Here is a 23,319-nt window from a genome sequence, read left to right on the forward strand (position 1 = left end):
GCCTTGTGGGACACCAGTAATGAGTCTGCATGGGGCAGATGTGGATCCCCTTCATGTTACCTGGTATGAGCGACCTTCCAGGTAGGAAGCAAACCATTCCCATGCTGTTCCGCAGATACCAAGGCTCTTGAGGGTTGACAAAAGTGTCTTGTGGTTGACTGTGTCAAATGCTGCTGAAAGGTCCAGGAAGATAAGTACAGATGACAGCTTGGCTGACCGCAGCATGCAGTTTCTCAGAAACAGTCAAAAGGGCTGTCTCTGTGGAATGTGCCGCTTAAAACCCAGACTGGTTAGGATCATGGAGGTTGTTCTGTGAGAGATAGACACAGTTGTTTAAAAACAGTGCGTTCCAGAGATTTAGAAAGAAAGGAGAGAAGTGATACCGGTCTGTAGTTGTTGATGTCTGATGGATCCAGAGCAGGTTTCTTCAAGATGGGAACAACACTTGCTTGCTTGAAGGTAGTTGGTACATAGCCAGATGTTAATGACTAGTTGATGATTGTGGAGATGAAGGGCAGGAGATCTTGTGTGATGGTCACATTAAAGGGATTGGATTCAGAGGACAGGTGGTGGGATTGCAAGATTGGATGACTTGCAGTATCTCATCTTCTGTTAAGGTTGAGAAGCTTGACAGAGACGTAGTGGATTGTTGGCTGTGTTGTGTAGTCATTGTTGGGGAGGAAGTGAAGGTCTGGCAGATTTTCTTAATCTTCTCATCATAGAAGAAGGCAAAGTCATTACCAGTCATGGAGGATGGAGCAGGTGCAGCAGGGGGGTTGAGGTGTTGAAGAGAAGATGTTGTGGAGCTTACAAGAATCTTGTGCAGAGGCCTCAAGCTTTTCTTTGTAGCAGGCAGTTTTGGCAGAAGTCACCGCCAAAGAAAATTTGGTCAGGAGTGCGCAGTAAGATGCGAGAAACTTTTGACAACCCTGGTGTGGGACAAGACGTTTTCTTGGGTTTTGTAGTCAAGGGGCAAAGGAGGTCCATGGTTGAGGAAAGAGATGAGAGGAAGGAGTCAGTAGCAACGTCCAAGAGTAGAGTGGAAAAGGAGTCAGGGTCAGGAAGAGATTAAAGAGTACAGGAAGCTACAGAGGAAAGAGAGATGAAGTGAAGGTTAGGACGGATAGGAGAAACATGTAAATTATTTTTGGGTTGAATAGCAAGAGTGATTGAAAAGGAAACCAGGTGATGATAAGAGATTGGAAGTGGAGTGGCAGTCATGTCTGTAGCTGGAGTGTGACTGTCCTACAGTGTCCCAGTCAAAGCCCTGACTCAAACCTCTACTGACAGTCCCCATCCAACCTGACTGAAGGAATGGTGGAAATATCCCAAATCCATTTGTGCAAATGCTTGTTGCGTCAAACCCCTGAAAGACTCAAGGACATAATTGTTGGCAAAGGTATTTCAACTAAGTACTGAGTAAAGGGTCAGAATACTTAGGTACATGTGATATTTAATTGTCATTATGGGGTACTAAGAGTAGAATAATATTTGTATGATTGTAGTGTCAGGCTGCAAGATGACAAAATTTTTAATAGTGAAGAGGGTCTGAATACTTCTGAATGCCCTGTACATAGATAAAAAAAATACTCAAATGACAAGTGATTAAAACAATTAAGACAATTAAATGAAATAATTATTATCCATCCAATCAAGGTCACGTGGCAAGCTCTACATGCCTTAGATGTCTGGACAGTTTCCGGTTGTTGCATAACGCTTACGACGGATGCGTCACTCACAGGTTTGGGAGCGGTCATGAGTGGCCGCTCCACCCAAGGTCTATGGGGAGGCCCCATTTGCTGTGGCGCATAAATTGCCTAGAGATGCTGCCGTGCTGCTTCTATCATTGAGGCATTTTCTAATTAACCTCAGAGATCACCATATGTTGATCCGCTTGTACAACACCTCAGGTGGGTGGTTGACGCCCTGTTGAGACAGAGGTTGAGACCCAGGGATTGGTGGCTCCACCGTCATGTGGTGGAGCAGATCTGGGAGAAATTCAGGAAGGCTCAAGTAGACCTGTTTGCGACTCAAGAGATGTTGCACTGTCCCCTGTGGTTCTCCCTTACACCTTTGGACCCTCTAGGGCTGGGGGCAATGACTCAGGCATGGGCGAGGCTATGCCTGTATGCTTTTCCCCCTGTCACGCTGCTTCCGAGAGTTCTGGAGAGAGTTCGCCAGGATGGAAATAAGGTGGTTCTCCCTGGGAAGTTTCCTCTCAAGAGGGATCTCCTCTTTCAAGCAGACAACGCAATAGTTTACCCCATCCAGAGATGTTGAGGCTGTGGCTGTGGTGGTAGAGACCATTCTTCAATCCAAACTCCCTCTATGACGAGATTGCATGCCGCGAGATGGCATCTGTTCAGTGGATGGTGCGATCTGCACCGATTGGATCCAGTTAACTGTCTAGTTGGTTCAGTGATGGAATTCCTTCAGGAACAGTTTGCCAAAGGGAGTGAGCACTTACGTCGGTTCGGTGGAGGAAGTCAGAACAGTTGCTCATCTGCTATGGCCATCTGAGGAGAGGCCTCCCTGCAAACAAGCTCCATTTGGGGTTAGAGTAGAGTGTCACTCCATGACATCTGCGACACTGCAGGCTGGTCCACCCTGCTGACCTTTGTCAGGTTCTATAACCTTGACCTCAGGGCCACCTCTGGCCCTTCTGTCCTTTAACCTAGCTGTGCCCCCACACACTAGGCAGGGATTGGTCAGTCTGGCAGTACTGGACACTCATGTTCCCAAAGCGTTGTTGACGCAGCTCGAGTCCTGAAAAGGTAATGTCTCCAGGTTACGTATGTAACCCTGGTTCCCTAAGGGAATGAGACGCTGCGTCTCCATGCCACACTGCCGGCATTTCTGCCGGCATTCTTTTCCTTACAGAAGCTAGCATCGACTTCACTCCATGTGCTTTTTATAGCTTCCTGGTTGTGACGTCACCCCGCCAAAGCTTTGTTGACTTTGTGTTTGGTTACATATGTAACCTGGAGACGTTTTTTCTTAAAGGTACAGGACTAATTTGGGTCTGTGGGAATTCTTGCTAATTTGGTATGGGATCAAATACTTATTTCATACTTATTTCACTTGATGAAATACAAATTAATTTATAACCTTTCTTAAATGTTTTTTTTTTATGGATTTTTTATTTTTATATTCTGTCTCTCACTGTTAAACCTTCCATAAAATCAGCAGGGGATCAAATAATATTTTTCATAATATAAACTACAAACACGATTCCAAAAAAGTTGGGACACTGAGTGAATTGTGAATAAAAAATTGAATGCAATAATTCAATTTTTTAAAGTGAGACATTTTGAAATGTCATGCCAAATATTAGCTCATTTTGGATTCCATGAGAGGTACACATTCCTAAAAAGTTGGGACAGGTAGCAATGAGAGGCCGGAAAAGTTAAACGTACATATAAGAAAGAGCTGGAGGACCAATTTGCAACTTATTAGGTCAATTGGCAACATGATTGGGTATAAAAAGAGACTCTCAGAGTGGCAGTGTCTCTCAGAAGTCAAGATGGGCAGAGGATCCCCAATGCTGCGCCAAAAAATTGTGGAGCAATATCAGAAAGGAGTTTCTCAGAGAAAAAATGCAAAGAGATTAAAGTTATCATCATCATCTACAGCGCAAAATATCATCCAAAGATTCAGAAAATCTGGAACAATCTCTGTGCGTAAGGGTCAAGGCTAGAAAAATCATACTGGATGCCCGTAATGTTCAGGCCCTTAGGCGGCACTGCATCACATACAGGAATGCTACTGTAATGAAAATCACAACATGGGTTTAGGAATACTTCCAGAAAACATTGTCGGTGAACACAATCCACCGTGCCATTCGCTGATGCCAGCTAAAACTCTGAAAGTCATAAAAGAAGCCATATCTAAATGTGATCCAGAAGCGCAGGCGTTTTCTCTGGGCCAAGGCTTATTTTAAATGGACTGTGGCAAAGTGGAAAACTGTTCTGTGGTCAGACGAATCAAAATTTGAAGTTTTCTTTTGGGGAAACTGGGGTGCCATCTCACCCGGACTAAAGAGAATAAGGACAAGCTTGCAGCTCTGATGGCATAGGGTTGCATGAGTGCGTGTGGCATGGGCAGCTTACACATCTGGAAAGGCACCATCAATGCTGAAAGGTATATCCAAGTTTTAGAACAACATATACTCCCATCCAGACATCGTCTCTTTCAGGGAAGACCTTGCATTTTCCAACATGACAATGGCAGACCACATACTGCATCAGTTACAACATCATGGCTGCGTAGAAAAAGGATCCGGGTACTGAAATGGCCAGCCTGCAGTCTAGATCTTTCACCCATAGAAAAGATTTGGCACATTATAAAGAGCAAGATGCGACAAAGAAGACCTAAGACAGTTAAGAAACTAGAAGCCTGTATTAGACAAGAATGGGACAACATTCCTTTTCCTAAACTTGAGCAACTTGTCTCTTCAGTCCCCAGATGTTTGCAGACTGTTATAAAAAGTAGAGGGGATACCACACAGTGGTAAACATGGCCTTGTCCCAACTTTTTTGAGATGTGTTGATGCCATGAAATTTAAAATCAACTTATTTTTCCCTTCAGATGACACATTTTCTCAGTTTAAACATATGATATGTCATCTATGTTGACTTCTGAATAAGATATTGAAACTTGAAACTTCCATATCATTGCATTCTGTTTTCATTTACAATTTGTACAGTGTCCCAACTTTTTTGGAATCGGGTTTGTAATTCGTACAATAATATAGCCAACTGAGATTAATTCACACTGGGCATATGACAAACAGCAATCTAAAAACTAAATATACATAGTATGCATAACACCTTCCATGTCTTTTTTTATATACTTGTGTTTAGCAGGTGTTGTGATAGACGGTCAAGAATTAATAAAAATATCTGCTAGAACATCTAGAACCCAAATAGATTTTCACTCAAGTACAATGAAAATTATATCTTCAAAATCTTGTCTGAATTAAAACTTCAATCAATATTTCTAACAAAATTGTTATAGAGCAAATATAAGACCATTAAATATCAAATCTATTTCTAACTATGTTTACAAAGTTTTTTCTTATTTCAAGTTTCAAATGAGTAAAAGCTTTCACTATAAAGTTTATGCTGAAGATAAATGTGTTAGTGGGTTTTAGTGTGCTGTTTCTGTAATATATGCTTTTTATGCTTTCCTCAGTCAAGTACAAATGTGAAATGCAAAATATCTCTTGACAGTGTTACTTAGCATTAAGTTGCCAGGAAAAGTGAGAAAACTGCATTATTGACACATTGCAATTTTAATATACACTGCAGTTATTTTCCAACACATACGTATCTAAGGCCGTTTTAGAAGGTAAATAGAGCACTTTGGTTCATGAGATTAGAGAATTTCATTGGCATGACTGCCACCATGTGGATGACAGCAAGCAAATGCAGCATGGATTGCCACAACTCAGCAACAACCCAATGCTCTCTATATCGATTTATGTATCATAATCTCAGAACTCTACTGGTGAGAGTTTCATGGAAGTAGGTAGAAAATGCTACTTAATTTCAAAAATAATTTTACAAACAAATCTCCTTTAAAGACAATCTGCATGCATATATGTATATATCAGTGGCAGGCGGTCAGGGCCAGCAAAGCCTTCTCTGCTGGCCTAAACAATATTAGAAGTGCTGACCTACATTTACAACCTAAATTCTAATATTAGGTCGATAAAATTTTATTAATTTATTCCATACAGTTTATTTTCTTCATTTCGTATCGTTTCTCTTGGCTGCACTGCTTCCAGTATGTATATGTGAATGTCAGATTTCAGCCTCTATGTGCTGCCATGTCAATCTAATCTGCCGAAGACCTTCAAAGTCAGTCCCTCTGGCCTTTTTTTTTTTTTTTTTTTTTTTTAACCATAGTATCCTTAAGAAATAGTTTCTGTTTCTGTTTCTTCAACCAATCAGATTTCTAAGCTAGCTGGCCCAGAATAGCCTTCAGCATTTTTCAGTCCTCTGATTGGTTGGACAGAGGGAAACTGTTACAGCCCAGTTCGACTGTCAAAACACGTATGAAGCTCTGCACACACTAATACATCTGAGTGAGAGTTTTTTTATGCCTACTTAGGAGGAGAAATTGAATTGGTCTCGGACATACTTAAAAATAAATTTTCCAGAAAAGCTAGAAATCGTGAGGAGGTCAGCCAACCCTGAAGCTAGCTAGCTTGTCTCAGCCCAGGAAAGGTTTTGTTCACCACTTCCAGACCAGTGAATACGAGCAGTACCACTGAATTACAGCCTCTGAGGAGCGGTACAAATTATGAGTCTGCATCTCTGGTGAGTAGGTTGTCTTTTATTTACATTTTTATGGTTTTTTTTTCGTTATTAGACAAATATTGGTTCTGAACTGCTCCAGATGATGTAGGTGGCACAGTTGCGGTGGTAGTGTAGAGGTTTGGAGCTTGCTTTAGTAAAATGGTATTCACTCTCCATTTGTGAGATATATATATATATATATATATATATACATGCCACCCGACACTTTTTGTTGCCACTCTGCCCGCCAGCCAGTGATCCATGAAGACTTGCTTTTTCTTTGCTGGCATATGACTACCAAATTGTCCCCGTTTATAAGACATGAGAAATGTTTCTGCTTGTGCCCCCATCTCTGAGATAAAGATGCATCTGTGTGTGGTATTTGGGGTTTAGTCAAAGGCTGATGATTCACTTCTGGCATTTCCATAATTGAGACAGACACACTGTTGCAGCTGTGTGCAACAACTTTCAACAGGTGCTCGTAAGTACTACACATCGCACACATAAATGCCATAGAAAGCATGTTGCTCCACCTCTAGCTTGACAGATCTCTCCCCTAAATGTTGCACTGGTTTGCAAATCTCATAAATCTATATTCTATTCTCAATAGAACAAACACAAAACATATCAAATGTTTAAATTAAGGATATATTATTTTAAGGAATAAATGTAATTTTGAACTTGATGGCTGCAACAGGTCTCAAAAAGTTGGGCCAGAGCCATGTCCAAATTCAAGTACAAAAGAACAAAAAGAAGTACAAGAACAAAAGAAGTACAAACAAATCACCTAACCAAAGAACAGTTTTCAACTTTACCTCAGTACATTTTAAACAAGCTTTGGTCCAGAGAGAATGGCAACATTTCTGGATCATTTTCACACATGCCTTCTTCTTTGCCTGATAGAGATTTAACTAACATTTGTGGATGACATGGCAAACTGTGTTCACATACAATGATTTCTGGAGGTGTTAATAAGCCCATGCAGTGATTTCCATTATAGAATATTGATTGTTTTAAATGCAGTGATGCCTGAAGTCAATTCAATTAAAATCATTTTCATTTGTATAGTGATTTTAACAATGAACATTGTGTCAAAGCAGCTTTTCACAGATAATGTGGTGATAAAAATGTTTCTTTATAAGTAAGTTTGTCCCTGTTGAGTGAGCCGGTGGCGAACGTGGCAAGAAAAAACTCCCCGAGATGGCATAAGGAAGAAACCTTGAGAGGAACCAGACTCAAGAGGAAACCCATCCTCATCTGGGTTGCACCGAATGTCCATTTATTGCAGAATTCAGGCAAACAATATTTATTTTTGCACTTCTTTCAATGTTTATTTTTGTCCCTAGTACACTACGGAAATCCTAAGAGGCTATGCAATATAATATTTACAGAAATATTTTATAATTACATAATATTAATATTCATAATATCCCGTTCAGGCCAAATTATCTCATGATCACGAGAAAACAAGAAAGAAAGAAATATTATTCTAATAATATTATAATGCAAGGCCTCTTATGACTTCTGTAAGTTTTCTCCAGATTCTTTAAAACCTTTTGGTATTATGCACTGTAAATAATAGGATCTGCCCATATTTTCGACTTTGGCTCCTTAAGATACACTGTTTATACCCATTCATCTTACTTACCTGTTGTCAATTAACCTAATTACTGTAGTTTCATTTTTGTAACACATACTTTTTCTTAACTTTTGTTGCCATTTCCTTAACTTTTTTGAGATGTGCTGCAGCCTTTTAATTCAAAATAATTTTGTCCTTATAATGGTACACTTTTGCTATGATAGACAAAATGGTTTTCAATGTTCTATTGTGAATAAAATATCGGTTTACGAGATTTGCAAAGCAGTGCATTCTGTTCTGAAAAAAAAAAACAGAGGTGGGAAGTAACGGAGTACAAATACTTCGTTACTGTACTTAAGTAGATTTTTCTGGTATCAGTACTTTACTCCACTATTTATTTTTCAGACTTTTTACTTTTACTCATTACATTTTTACACAAATATCTGTACTTTTTACTTCTTACATTTTCAAAACAGACTCGTTACTTTAGTTTTAATCCACTGATTTGGTGAAATATTTTTTTTTATTTTCACTGTGCGCCGATTTCAGCCGAACAACCGATTTCCTGTTACTGCGCGTTTAATCCACTGGTGTATAAAGTCCTGACTCTCACTCACCACAGAAGTAGACTAGTTTACGGCGCTAAGAATCAGCAGGCAGAAGGCAGTAAGAAGTTTGGGGTTAATGTGGATGAGACAGAGGGAGTCAGTGATGTAAACATGACTGAGAACAGACACATTCCTGATCATCATCATCTTTTCTCTGCTTGTGTTCTATATGTGGATCTTCAGCCTGGATACATTCATTAGATAACATTTTTAATTAGTTTTGTATTTATATATATATATATATATATATATATATACAGGGAGTGCAGAATTATTAGGCAAATGAGTATTTTGACCACATCATCCTCGTTATGCATGTTGTCTCACTCCAAGCTGTATAGGCTGGAAAGCCTACTACCAATTAAGCATATTAGGTGATGTGCATCTCTGTAATGAGAAGGGGTGTGGTCTAATGACATCAACACCCTATATCAGGTGTGCATAATTATTAGGCAACTTCCTTTCCTTTGGCAAAATGGGTCAAAAGAAGGACTTGACAGGCTCAGAAAAGTCAAAAATAGCGAGATATATTGCAGAGGGATGCAGCAGTCTTAAAATAGCCAAGCTTCTGAAGCGTGATCATCGAACAATCAAGCGTTTCATTCAAAATAGTCAACAGGGTCACAAGAAGCGTGTGGAAAAACCAAGGCGCAAAATAACTGCCCGTGAACTGAGAAAAGTCAAGCGTGCAGCTGCCAAGATGCCACTTGCCACCAGTTTGGCCATATTTCAGAGCTGCAACATCACTGGAGTGCCCAAAAGCACAAGGTGTGCAATACTCAGAGACATGGCCAAGGTAAGAAAGGCAGAAAGTCGACCACCACTGAACAAGACACACAAGCTGAAACGTCAAGACTGGGCCAAGAAATATCTCAAGACTGATTTTTCTAAGGTTTTATGGACTGATGAAATGAGAGTGAGTCTTGATGGGCCAGATGGATGGGCCCGTGGCTGGATTGGTAAAGGGCAGAGAGCTCCAGTCCGACTCAGACGCCAGCAAGGTGGAGGTGGAGTACTGGTTTGGGCTGGTATCATCAAAGATGAGCTTGTGGAGCCTTTTCGGTTTGAGGATGGAGTCAAGCTGAACTCCCAGTCCTACTGCCAGTTTCTGGAAGACACCTTCTTCAAGCAGTGGTACAGGAAGAAGTCTGCATCCTTCAAGAAAAACATGATTTTCATGCAGGACAATGCTCCATCACACACGTCCAAGTACTCCACAGCGTGGCTGGCAAGAAAGGGTATAAATGAAGAAAATCTAATGATATGGCCTCCTTGTTCACCTGATCTGAACCCCATTGAGAACCTGTGGTCCATCATCAAATGTGCGATTTACAAGGAGGAAAACAGTACACCTCTCTGAACAGTGTCTGGGAGGCTGTGGTTGCTGCTGCACGCAATGTTGATGGTGAACAGATCAAAACACTGACAGAATCCATGGATGGCAGGCTTTTGAGTGTCCTTGCAAAGAAAGGTGGCTATATTGGTCACTGATTTGTTTTTGTTTGGTTTTGAATGTCAGAAATGTATATTTGTGAATGTTGAGATGTTATATTGGTTTCACTGGTAAAATAAATAATTGAAATGGGTATAAATTTGTTTTTGTTAAGTTGCCTAATAATTATGCACAGTAATAGTCACCTGCACACAGATATCCCCTAAAATAGCTAAAACTAAAACTACTTCCAAAAATATTCAGCTTTGATATTAATGAGTTTTTTGTGTTCATTGAGAACATGGTGGTTGTTCAAATTAAATCCTCAAATAAAATTAATCCTCAAAAATACAACTTGCCTAATAATTCTGCACTCCCTGTATATATATATATATATATATATATATATATATATATATATATATATATATATATATATAAATTATTTTAAATAGCATGAAATGTTTTCCTTTCTTTACTTATATATAAAATAAATAAATTAACTTCAAATAAAAATATTTTTAATCAGTAAACTTGTTTTATTTCTGAGTCTCAAATCAAACACCAAAATCCACCATGATTCTCACAATTAACCCTCTGGGTGGTGTTTTGTGGGTTTTTCCCTCAAAATGGCGACATAAACTTAAATGACTGTATTTAATGATCGTACAGACAAAACCAATACATCATTCAAATCTGTAAAATGTCTCTAATTTTATATATATAAGCTTCCTGACTTGACTTGAAGAGGTGCATTTTCTCCGGTATCACCTCATTAACTGTCCGTGTGGAAACATAGCAAAGGCTCCAAATGATGTCCACACGTCTCTGCACTGATATAGCCTTTATATTTAATCACATGCTGTACATATGATACATGTTTAACACCTCCAAGCTGCCAGTTTTGGGCACCTGAGCAAGCACTTAACTCACTACTGCTCATTTAGTAAATGAGATCATTAAGAGTCGCTCGGGATAAACACTTCCAATAGGAAGTGGCTATATCTCGCTACCTTTTTCTCTCTATTTTCTCTATCTAATTCTCTCTGTGTCTCTTTTAGTAAATGTCTCTGTCTCACTGTATATCTCTCTCTCTTGCTGTCTCTCTATTTGTTTCTCACTCTTTCTAAAGCTGTGTCTCTGTCTTTCCTGCTTATTTACATGTCTAACAAAGTTTTGAGTTTTAAAGTAATGCCATTCTTACCTCTAGTTTCATATTGAACATTATAAGAAGTTTTTAAAAACAGAACAATGAAAGATCATTAAAATTGGTTGCTGGTAAATCATGGTATATCAGTGGTGCAGGTGTTGGAGATGTGGTTCTTGTACCTGAGTCACTTCTCATACACTTCGAGTTACTGAGAGAATGTACAGGAAGGAGAAGTTTTGACCCTCTACCATCATGATCTAAGAGAAAACACTGGTCTCCTAACTATAGAAAAGCCAAGAGTCCAATAAGCAAAGGCTTGTTTGCTTCTCCTGTGTTGGTGTAATGGTCAGTGAAGTGGTCGCTGCTATTTGACTCACCCGGTTCGGTTCCTACTGCTTAGCTTTCCTTTAAATTGTTTAAAAAGTTTTAAAAAAGAACCAAAAAAAAGGTCCTAAAAATCAGGTTCTTGCAGGAGATCCTGTGGCTCAGTTGGAAGCGCTTTACCTCTGGGTTGAGAGGTTGCTGGTTCAAACCCCGGCCCGGGCTCAAAGTTAAGAGTGTGGAAGGTTCCGGTGACCATAGTGAGGAAGGTGTCAGAAATGGCTGCTTGGAAGGTTGGATGTGGTTTCGGAGGGCGTATCCTGAAGCAGGGGGGCAATATCCGGGCATCATATGTCTGAGTAGCTGAAAACAGGGGGTTATGAAGCAAAGACGTTCAAAAAAGTATCAATTTAGTTTTGTATATATAGGGAAAAATTCTGCCAAAAACCTATCACCCTCACTTTATCTGAGGCTGTGAAGCAGCCAGTATTTACAGCCTTTGTTTAGGGCCAACTACCTCATTGCTCACCAGACACTACTTTCCACACAGCTTGGGGACAAGCCAGATTCAAACCAGCAACCTCTGAGCTCAGAGGCAAGGCTTTTATCACAAAGCCATCAAGTACCACAACGCACCTTCTTTTTTTGGGGGGTTTATCGTTTGTTTCAGGCTTCAAGGCAAGAAATTCAGACCAGACAGAAACACAGAAAGCAGGATTCGAACGCTGAACCCCACCAACAGCGAAATACCCGTCTTAACCCACTGAACCATCGGGAAGGACCGGCTGCGACGATTGTTTAGAGCAGGTCTATCTTTTCTTTCAAACCATCAACACAAGAATATAATGCTAAAGACAGACATAGGAAGCAAACCCATATTGTGACTAGCAGGGACAAAGCAGGATTCGAACCCTGATTCACACCATTAGCGAGGCACCAGCATTAACCCACTGAACTATCAGGAAGGACAAGCAGGGAAGCTTGTTTAGAGCAGGTCTATCTTTCTTTTTAAGCCATCAAAACAAGAATATGAAGATGTAGGAATCAGAAATTTAACCTACCTCATGACTAGCAGACAGAAAGCCAGGTTTGAACCCTGACCACCAACATTAGCAAAGTACCAGCCTTAACCCACTAAGCCATCAGGAAAAAAAACAGGATGGGAAGCTTGATTAGAGCAGGTCTATCTTTCTTTTCAAACCATCTACACAAGAATTAAAGGCTAAAGAAAGACATAGGAAGCGATTACAGATGTAAGTAGCACAAGTTGAACCCACATTGTAAATAACAGGTAGAAAGCAGGATTTGAACCCTGATCCCCACCACCAGCGAGATACCAACCTTAACCCACTGAACCATTGGTGAGGACAGGCTAGGATTTAGTGAGGACAGGCTTATTTAGAGCAGGTCTATCTTTCTTTTCAACCCATTAAAAACTAAAATATATCGCTATAGAAAAATGTAGGAAGTGAATCCTCATTTATTCCAGTATTGTGTACTGCTACCAGGACCCATTTTTAAAGATAAGACGCATTTCTTTTAGGAGCCAAGGCCTATGTTTTAGAGGTGGTTGTTGATCATACGATTGTCCACAAGGGGGCAACCTATACTCTTTTAAATCATGATAAACGACTAGGAAAAAATGATTATTATTATTTTTGGTGCGGTCAGATATTCTGACTGATCATTTTTATGCTAAAATGAACTATTGTATCCTATAGGAATAGTCTCTTACAGGATGACACCCACCAGGATGACAGAGTCATTAGAATTCTGTATGGTTTGATAAATATCAAGATAATCACATGACAGTGGTGGGTGGTGCATTTCACACCTAGGCTTTTAATGGCGTCCTACCTGAATTAATCCACGTCTGAATACCATCATAATGATAACATGGCTGCACTACCTGCATACATCATCTCTAGTAGAACCATCAATATTAACCTTATAAAATGACCCACATTTTTTGTGCAAATTCTACTAGAAAGAGAAAGTGTAAATGGTTCATTAAAAAGGTTAAGAATTGCTTTGAACTGAAGTCCAAATTTACTTGAAGTTTGTACTTTTTTTTTTTTTAATCTCTGACCAATTAAATTTTCTCTCCTCGGTCAGTCATTTTTAAATAATAATAATAATAATAATAATAATAATAATAATAAAACAGCTTTTAAAGCCGCACAAATAAATTTGAGCTTGTGGAGTTTGCTACAGACATGCTTTTGTGAGTTCTGACTAGTGCACTCTCTAACCATCCAATCAAAGGACATGAAAATGCTGACGTTACTGTATGCCAGCAAGATGTCCCCAGTGCCACCAACTCGAACTCTGATTGGTTAAAGCTACAGCTTCATTTACTGAACATTCACTGTACACTGTATTTTACGCTACAGGGCCAGCACTTTTGATTCTAAATTCCTCACTGCAGATTACTTAATGGCTGTAATCTGATTGGATAGAAACTCGATTGTAAACTTTAATGTAGTTTCGATGTTCCAAGGAAAAAACACTATGAAGTGAAGAGAATAGATTATTGGGAATTCTTACAGAATGCTTTAAGTGTGCTAAACTAACATATACCAGATTACTCGTGCTTCACTCCTTTTGACTGTGTACACAATCACCAATCACCCACAAACTGCAAAGAGCCCACAAAGCCGTAGCTGACAATGAGGTGAAACTGCAAAACGAGGACAAAATCTCTAAAGCAAGTGCATATCTTCGAAATGGACGAATCAGTAAACAGGCACAAACTAGACAAAGCTAATTCAATAAAATGTCAAAATGGTCTAAGAAACCTAAAGCCAGAAAGCAAAATAGATTAATACAACATCTGTATGCTGTGCGTTGATGTTTTTAACCTGTAAAACATATATTTTTGTTTCTGCTGTTTTTATGTGTATGTTAATTTCAATTTAGGACTGGCTACACCTTGAAAATCAAACAGAAAAAAATCTAAATGACAAACAAGGCAAACTTGGTTTATTTATTCTTGTTATTATTATTTATTTAGAAATATGTATTTTTTTTTTTACTCTGTTGCAATATGCAAAAATACAATAAAATACAACCACTATGTCAGAAAACACGCTGGTATTGTTTTGTTTGCATAACCTTCTGTTCCACATCCCCTCGTCCCGCAAAATCTCAGCAGTGTTTCCTTTTTCTTTATGGACATGTGTAAATTAAAAGAGTGATTTATTAAGCTGGTTGCTTCTGTTCCAGTGTTCATGAACAGTAGGCAGGAGGCAGTTTTATTAAATAGTTTGAGATAAAAAATAAATAAAGATTGTATGTTAATTCACATCAATTATTGATGTTTTTTTTTTATTGTAAAAGTTCTTAAATGTTAAGTCGAGACACCTTGAACCACCAAATTCCTTGGTGTTCATCTGGCGGATAACCTCATCTGATCCCTCAACATCAGCTCCATCACCAAGAAAGCCCAGCAGCATCTCTACTTCTGAGAAGGCTGAGGAAAGCTCATCTCCCTCCCCCCATCCTGACCATGTTCTACAGAGGGACCATTGAGAGCATCCCGAGCAGCTGCATCACTGCCTGGTTTGGGAACTGCACCATCTCTGATCGCAAGACCCTACAGAGGATAGTGAGGACAGCTGAGAAGATCATCAGAGTCTCTCTCCCCTCCATCATTGACATTTACACCACACGCTGCATCCAAAGCCAACAGCATTGTGGACGATCCCACACACACCTGTCACACACACACTCTTCACCCTCCTGCCATCAGGAAAGCGATTCCGAAGCATTCGGGCCTCACATCCAGACTGTGTAACAACTTTTTCCCACAAGCCATCAGGCTCCTGGAACTCACAAACACACACGCACACGCACTCACTGAACTGTGTGTTACCGAACTGTACAACCTGAACTTAACACACACTCATTACTCATCTCAATCCATTCCACCACCATTTATTTATTATTATTATTTATATTTAACCTTATTACACTGTTTACATGCTGTTTTTTGCACCTCTCGACTGCTGCTACTGCTGTTTTTTTGCACTGCATTGTGTTTGTTTACATTTACTCTCAGTTATAGTCTTTATAGTCCTCTTTGCACAGTACTGTATATTTAGAGTATATAGTAGTTTTACTGGTCGGCGCTTTCTTGTGTTATGTGTATTGTCTTGTGTTGTCTGTCTGTACTGGTTTTCGTCTGCACTGTTTGCACTCGATGCACTTTATGTTACTTTATGTTGTGTGTTGTAGCTCTATGTTGTTTAGTGTAGCACCAGGGTTCTGGAGAAACGTCTCGTTTTTACTGTGTACTGTGTACCACTGTGTATAGTAGAAATTGCAATAAAAGCCTCTTGATGTGACTTGATATTTGGTAGATTCTACTGCTATTTGATATTTCTTGATGCAGTGGAACCCGGTTATCTCGACCTCGGTTAACTCGACAACCCTATTAAGTCGACGTTTTTGAAGTGGAACCGCCAAATTCTCGCTTTGTCTAAGCATTTTTTAATCGGTTATGTTGATTTTTTATGTCGCCGAACCCTAATATCATGAGCACAAGGGTGGGCAAATTTGCCACTTAACGTCGGTTATGTCAGGAATCCCCCTGCCACGCCCCCTTCGGCGGCGGCATTCCCCGAAGCACCATGCTTCTTCTCCCGTGCGCTCCTCGCAGTCATGCTGATCACACACACCTGACTCTCATTCACTCACTCATCCCATCTCCTATTTTAGCCCCTCACCTCCACACACTCGCGGTCCGTTATTGTTTGTGCATGATCGTATGCACTCAAAAAAAAAATAGACTTTGGATTAACTTAAAAAAATCATGGAAAGTATTTCCACATGATTACATTTCTTATTTTAAACACAAAGCAATCATTTTCAGCCAACTTGTAACACTTAAGTTGGTTCAACTTAATTTTTTAGTCTCCATTATACTTATTTGCAAAGTTTCCTTCCAACTTTATTTGCTTTAGCTGGGTTAACACAATTTATTGGTGTTGATTCGTTGACTTTTTTATTCATGTTTAGTTATACTTAATTTATTTGGGATGATCTAACTCAATTGTATTAAGTAATTAAAACTACAGTTAAACAAGTTGGCCAAACAAAATTAGGTAATGCTAAAAGAAAGCCATTGAATCACATGGAAATACTTTCCATGATTAATTTAAGTACATTCTAAGTAAAGTATTGCATTTGAATTTACATTAAAAGTTTGAAGAACAAAATCTACTTGGTGTTAAGTGTAGAAATATGAACACAAAACCACTGGTCATCAAGTTTAATTAACAAAGGGCAATGATTCACATAAGTGCACACCATTCTTTGCACAAAGTTGTTGGTTTTGTAACATTTTTACATTACAAATTTCTTGAAAACATGAAACATAGTACATTTAAAAAAAAAAAAATAATAATAAATTATTTTATTTTTATAACTATATGTATGAACCATAGTACAGTGGAACCCGGTTATGTCGATGTCCTAGGGGGTCGCTAAAAAGCATCGAGGTAACCGATGATCGAGATAAACGAAAATCAATATGGCGGAAATATATTAACGTGCTTGAAATTTCTTTATGTACATGATGTGTGTTAATAAATGAGAATGTGCATGCACGTGTTTTTGGAGGGTTTTTACACAACAGCGTTGCCGCGATTTGTTTGATGAAGGCATGTTATAAAAATACATACAGTACATGTTTATCTGTCAGGAATCCACCTGCCACGCCCCCTTCGGCGCCCCTTCAGCGTGTCAGGTGCTTCCTCGGCCGCTTTCTCTGAAGCTCCCGGCTTCAATCGTGCACATATGCTGCTCGTTTATCATCACCAGCTCCTATTTAAACTTCCACACTCTCACCGTCCGTTATTGTTGGTATATGTTGGTTCACGGCGGTCGTTGTTATCGCTAATGCGTATCCCGGTACGTGCCTTCCCACCGGCACTCTCTCAACGGCTGCGCTTTTCTCCTACCAAGCGCGGCTTTCGCCTCCCGTTCATCGCATAACATTTAACAACAAAAGGCATATGTGCACTAACTAACAGCAGAGATTCACGAGTATACAATACAACACCTGTAGCAGCTGTAAGGCTTGATTTTTCCGCCATTTTCGCGAGTTCTTCTGCGGCTGCACAGTGCCGATCGAGATAACTGACGTTAAATGGCAAATTTTCCCCCCTTATGCTCGAGATATCAGGGTTCGGCGACATAAAAAAGTCGACATAACCGATAAAAAATGCTAAGACAAAGCGAGAATATGGCGGTTCCACTTCAAAAACGTCGACTTAATAGGGTTGTCGAGTTAACCGAGGTCGAGATAAGTGGGTTCCACTGTACTTGGTATTGTTTCAACTTAAAATTGTTTTAAAGCAAACCACTATAAAATTATCAAATCTGAAAAAAGAAATACTGCATGTAAAAAAACATTTTATTTTTTAAATGTTTTATAGCACCCCACCTCAAATAATTAGACCTGTCCCATAAAATGTCAGTGACCTTAAACCTTTAACAAAGGAATGATTGAATATTATTCACTTTACTTGAAGTGGACAATCTTCAACGCAACATAATTGTTTTAAGAGCGTGTATTTTTGCAGAAAGCCTGTTCCCATTCAGCTCTAAAATTATTTTCTGCAAAGCTTGAAACGTATATTTATGTTCTGGAGGGTAGCACAGATTTAAAGATTATACTAAGGCAAACAATATGGCCAATGCAAAAGGTACATTCCCCAGTTCACAGAGTACAGTCACCCCCTCTAGAATTATACCCACATCCTCTGGGGGATCAGTAAGCTCATCACCTTCATGTCAAATAACATAGATGCCAAAGAGCGTCTCTTCCATGGCTGTGTGTCTGCTTACATCATCTGCCTTTAAAAAAAATAATCAGTGCTTTTAAACCCTGATGTTAATTACATCCCACCTCATCCCTTAATTAAATCCCTTTTTATAACGTTATAAACAAATTAAATGTACAACAGCTAACAGTTAAATTATCACAAAATATAACCAGATCTTTGAAATGCCTCTCTTATCCATATTTAAAATTATCACAGAGACTATTCCCTTACTGATAACAACATACCATGTATTCCTACACCAGCTTCTCCGGATCTTCATTCAAGTACACACAAAGTCCCTTTAGGACGCATTCACGTCCAATATCAATGCTATTGTTCTGCAAATCAGAGAATAAACACGTGAATTTCTACATGGAAGTGCAAAATGAAATAATGAAATTATATAACTAGTTATAATATAACAACAGGAAGAAATATGGCCTATCAAGGATACAATTTCTGGAAAAAGAACCATGCCGCTTGTTTCTTCCCCATAGAAATTAAATTAAGATTGCACAATATGTTGACATACATGTTTTGTAAAAAGTTTTTGTGTAAAAGTTTATTGGACCCCCTTTTAAAATATTTTCATTTTCTTTCTTCTTAAAATGTTTTGGACAACAATTAAATGAACCCAAATATGTTTAATAGATTGAGAGAGTCCACAAGACCCAAGATTCAATATCTATTACACAGAATTACTTGTGCAAGGTCTCTCCCTCTCCTGTTGAGCTGAGTGTGAAAGATTCACTTATACCACACGTGTAGTTTAGACAAGCGACAGTTAATGCTCATCTGACTACTGCCCTGTTATTGGCAAAACAACTGAGAGCTTCATTTAGGGATGGTTAAATAAATGAGTGTATTTGTTTAACGAGTAAACGCATTATGGTATAAAATTCACCTGCTCATGCCATTACCTGCAGTAAAGTCCACCATGCTAATCGTGAACTGTACAGTAATTAACTAGCTTTCTCTTAACCTGAATGAACGATACATTTTGTCGATTGACAACGAAAAACGTTGCATTCGGTGGATCATCAACAAAAATGTTAAAAGTGTATAACAAGATTTGCTCTTACCTTTTCACAAGAGCGCGAAAAACAGGTGAAATCCCGAAGCCAGCAGTGATTGCCGGTTCGTGAACGAATCGTTCATTTGAACCGGTTCTTTTTAGTGAACCGGTTCTTTTTAGTGAACCGGTCGAACCGGTTCACCAAATCGGACTGAATCGTTCAAAACAGTTCGCGTCTCAAATCAGCACTAATCAACAAAATTACCTAAAGTTACTCACTTTTGAATGTGTATGACCGTCTATCCGACTCAAAATAAATCAATATCCCTGAGAATGGGGTTCTTCTCTAGTTTCTCCAACAGTACACACATTAAACTGAAACATGCTGCTGAACAAGTGATCATCACTGAGCATGCGCATACCTGCCGATTCCGAGCAGCACACATACTGCTGTTCTCGAGTCACCAGTACTGTATCAAGAACCGTTTCTTTTCGACACACTACTGATACCAACGAATTGTTGATACTGAGCATGCGCGACCTACTGAGCAGTACGCGTGCTGCAGTATCAAGAACCGTTTGTTTCCGACACGTCCGACATACTACTGATACCAGCGATTTGTTGATACTGAGCATGCGCGACCTACCGAGCAGTATGCGTGCTGTCTGACATTAATACACACACTTACACTTTTTGGACTACGAATCAGATGCGTTCGACATACTGTAAAGGCTGGTGCTGCGCTGCTGATATATGAGCACAGGTGTACTGAGGACTTCAATGAAAAGTAAGTTTATTTACTAACAAATTAAAACATCAACGTTTTGCACATCAGTGCCTGTATTGGGTGATTTAGTGCAAAACGTAAATGTAAGGAACATTTCTAAGATGATGATGATGATTTAATGTAAACAGATACGCTATATGCCCTCATGCAATAGACATGACTTTATTTAAATGTGTTTAGTGTGTATGTTCATCCGCCGAGATGATATTTGGATATGCATGACGTCATGACGTAAGGACGTAAAAGAAATGGTGAACCGGTTCTTTGAAACGAACTATCCGAAAGAACTGATTCGCAAAAAAGAATCGGACTTCCCACCACTAGAAGCCAGGCGTTGCTTAAATCTCGCGATATCGGCGGTGAAGTTCCCGGAAGCGCGTGAGAGTTTGATTGTGTTACGTTATTTTGACATGAGTGAATCTATTAAAAGCTAAGTAATTGACCTTATAGAAAACCCTACATGATTTATTCGCGTATATTTAATAAACATAAAATTATATTGTACGGAATGTATGTTACATTTAAGTAAATTAAACATGCAGCAGAATTCATTTTTTTTGAGTGTGTGTTGGTTCATGGCGGTCTGTGTAATCGCGTATACGCATCCCGCTACATACCCTTCTTCCTGGATTACCCCGATCCTGCTGTTTTCCATGTTCACGCCCTCTGCACCACGTTTATCCGTTGCTGCCCAGCGCTGCGCTTTCCATAGCGCGGATCCGTGGATTCTCTACATGAATTGTCTCTGCTCACACAACTTGGTGGACCGCGCTCCCGGAGCGCACCACTGGATATTACCGCTTCGCTACAAGTATTGGTGGATTATCTCCTGAGTATTCTCAATAAACTTTATTTGCGTTTACTTCTGCTTCCGCCTCCTTATCCGCATTACAGGTGATCTCGATCCGCATGACCTATCAATCAAATCGCGGCAAAGCTGTTGTTTAAAAAAACCTACAAAAGCACGTGCATGCACATTCTCATTTAATAACGCACATCATGTACATAAAGACATGTCAAGCACGTTAATATATTGCCGCCATATTGGTTTTCGTTTATCTCGATCATCGGTTATCTCGACGCTTTTTGGGGTCCCCTAGGACATCGACATAACCGGGTTCCACTGTATTTAAGTAAAGAATGTTGAGTGAACCTATATATTTAGATATAACAAGGTCTTCTTAAGTTCAGTTTACTTAAAAAGCGTGATGCAAAAATGGTGCATATATATTTTAATTAAATCCAACACATACATTTTAATGTTGGGCACAGCTTCAAACGGACCTGTTTTTCTTGGGAGTTAAGGCCCATGCTTTAGTGGTAGATGTGTGTCATAAGATTGTCCACAAGGGGGCAACACACTCTATTTTTCACCAGCGACTAAGAAAAAAACCCGGGGAATTTTAAAACGTGAATTTTGCTGACATTATTAGTCTCCACTTGTCCACTTTGAGAGACATGTCAATTACAAATAAATACAAAGTAATTGTGACTGATCACCTCTATGCTATGATGAACCATTGTATACTTTGGGAATGGTCTTTTACAGGAGGACATAACCATGAGGACTGGTTTAATACATTTTATAATCATCATATGCCAGTGGACCATATGTAATGGCTGAAATCTGATTGGATAGAAACTCCAGCGTAAACTTATACTTGCTATGAAATATTCAGACACTGTGTGAATGTAAATAAAAACAGAACGTAATGATTTGCCAATCTCATACAACCAATATTTTATTTACAATAGAGCATTTGAATTTGATGGCTGCAACACGTCTCAGAAAAGTTGGGACAGGGCAACAAAATACTTGAACATTTGGAGGAACATTTTGCATCTAATTAGGTTAATGGACAGCAGATCAGTAAGATAATTAGGTATAAATCGTGTATCTTAGAGAGGCAAAGTCTTTCAGAAATAAGAGGGACAGAGCTTCACTAATCTGCAAGAGACTGTCTACAAAAGTGGAAAAATGTTTGAATAATGCTCCTTCACATTAAAATTGCAAAACAGTTGAATATCTTATTATTTACAGTATGTAATATCATCAAAAGTTTTAGAGAATCTGGAGAAAGCTCTTTGCACAAGAAAATCAAAGTTTGGATGCTTGTGACCTTCAAGCCCTCAGACGGCATTGCATTTAAAACTTTCATGAATCTGTAATGGAAATTTGCATGGCTTATAACACCTCCAGAAATCATTGGATGTGAACACAGTTTGCCATGTCATCCATAAATGCCGGTTAATTCTCTACCATGCAAAAAAGAAGGCATGCGTGTAGATTATCCAGAACTGATGCCATCATTGGTTAGGTGTATCAAAATTTATTTTATTAAAAAAAACATTTTTTTTTTAATTTATTTCATTTCAGAAACCCTGGACATCACGTCTTCCAGAATAAAGAGGAGAGGGACCATCCTTCTTGTTATCAGTGCTCAGGTCAAAAAGCCACATCTCCGATTAGATTAAATGGGAGTGCATTAGTGCCTGTGAAATAGAATGTAGTAGAAGAGTCCGGGTGCTGAACTTGCCTTTGCAGTCTAGACCTTTCAGCATTGAAAACACTTGGCGCAGTGTTAAATGAACAATACAACAAAGCACACCCAGAACTGTTGAGCTGCTGAAATCCTGTGTCAGAGACATATGGGACAACATTCCTTTCCCAAAACCTAAGCAACATGTCTTCTCAGTTTCCAGATGTATACAGACAGAAGATGTAATGATACACAGTGGTAAACATTATTTTTGAGACCTGTTGCAGCCATTATTTCAAAATAATCTTTTTTCTTTAAAATTGTATTTATTCTCAGTTATATGGTATGTATATATTTATAAATATATTTATTATATTTATATTTGATATGTTTGAATAGAATATGGATTTATGAGATTTGCAAATCATTGCATTTTGTTTTTATTTACATTTAAATAAACAGGCATCATCAACATGCGAATTCACTGCAGTCGGTCTCCAGCATATAGATAACTCTTTGGATAAAAGTAAATTTAAACATGCAAGAAATTGAATGGCAACTTAGTAGAATTTTGTACAAGCTAAAAAAAAAAACTATGCATGAAGCACCATGAACAATAAAAGAAATTTTACACAAAAAACTTTTGTTTAGACAAAAATTTAATTTGCGGGCTAGAATACTTAAAGTGTGCTAAATCAACATATACCGGATTACACGTGATACACTCATTTTGATTGTGTAGACGTGCACGTTGCCAATGATTTCCAATCACCCACAAAGTGCAAAGCGCCCACAAAAGCCATAGCTGACGATA

At 38.9% G+C, this 23,319-nt stretch overlaps 1 long non-coding RNA gene across 1 annotated transcript; it reads right to left on the bottom strand.

Annotated features, from left to right (window-relative positions):
* Positions 1-17,707: 17,707 nt before the first annotated feature.
* Positions 17,708-19,427, bottom strand: LOC124377243. The gene is made up of 3 exons (XR_006924078.1): positions 19,305-19,427; positions 18,468-18,560; positions 17,708-18,253 (listed from the first exon to the last, which is right to left on the bottom strand). It is a non-coding gene; the product is annotated as an uncharacterized LOC124377243 (long non-coding RNA).
* Positions 19,428-23,319: the final 3,892 nt, after the last annotated feature.

This window comes from Silurus meridionalis, chromosome 23 (assembly GCF_014805685.1).
Source record: "Silurus meridionalis isolate SWU-2019-XX chromosome 23, ASM1480568v1, whole genome shotgun sequence".
NCBI lineage: Eukaryota > Metazoa > Chordata > Actinopteri > Siluriformes > Siluridae > Silurus > Silurus meridionalis.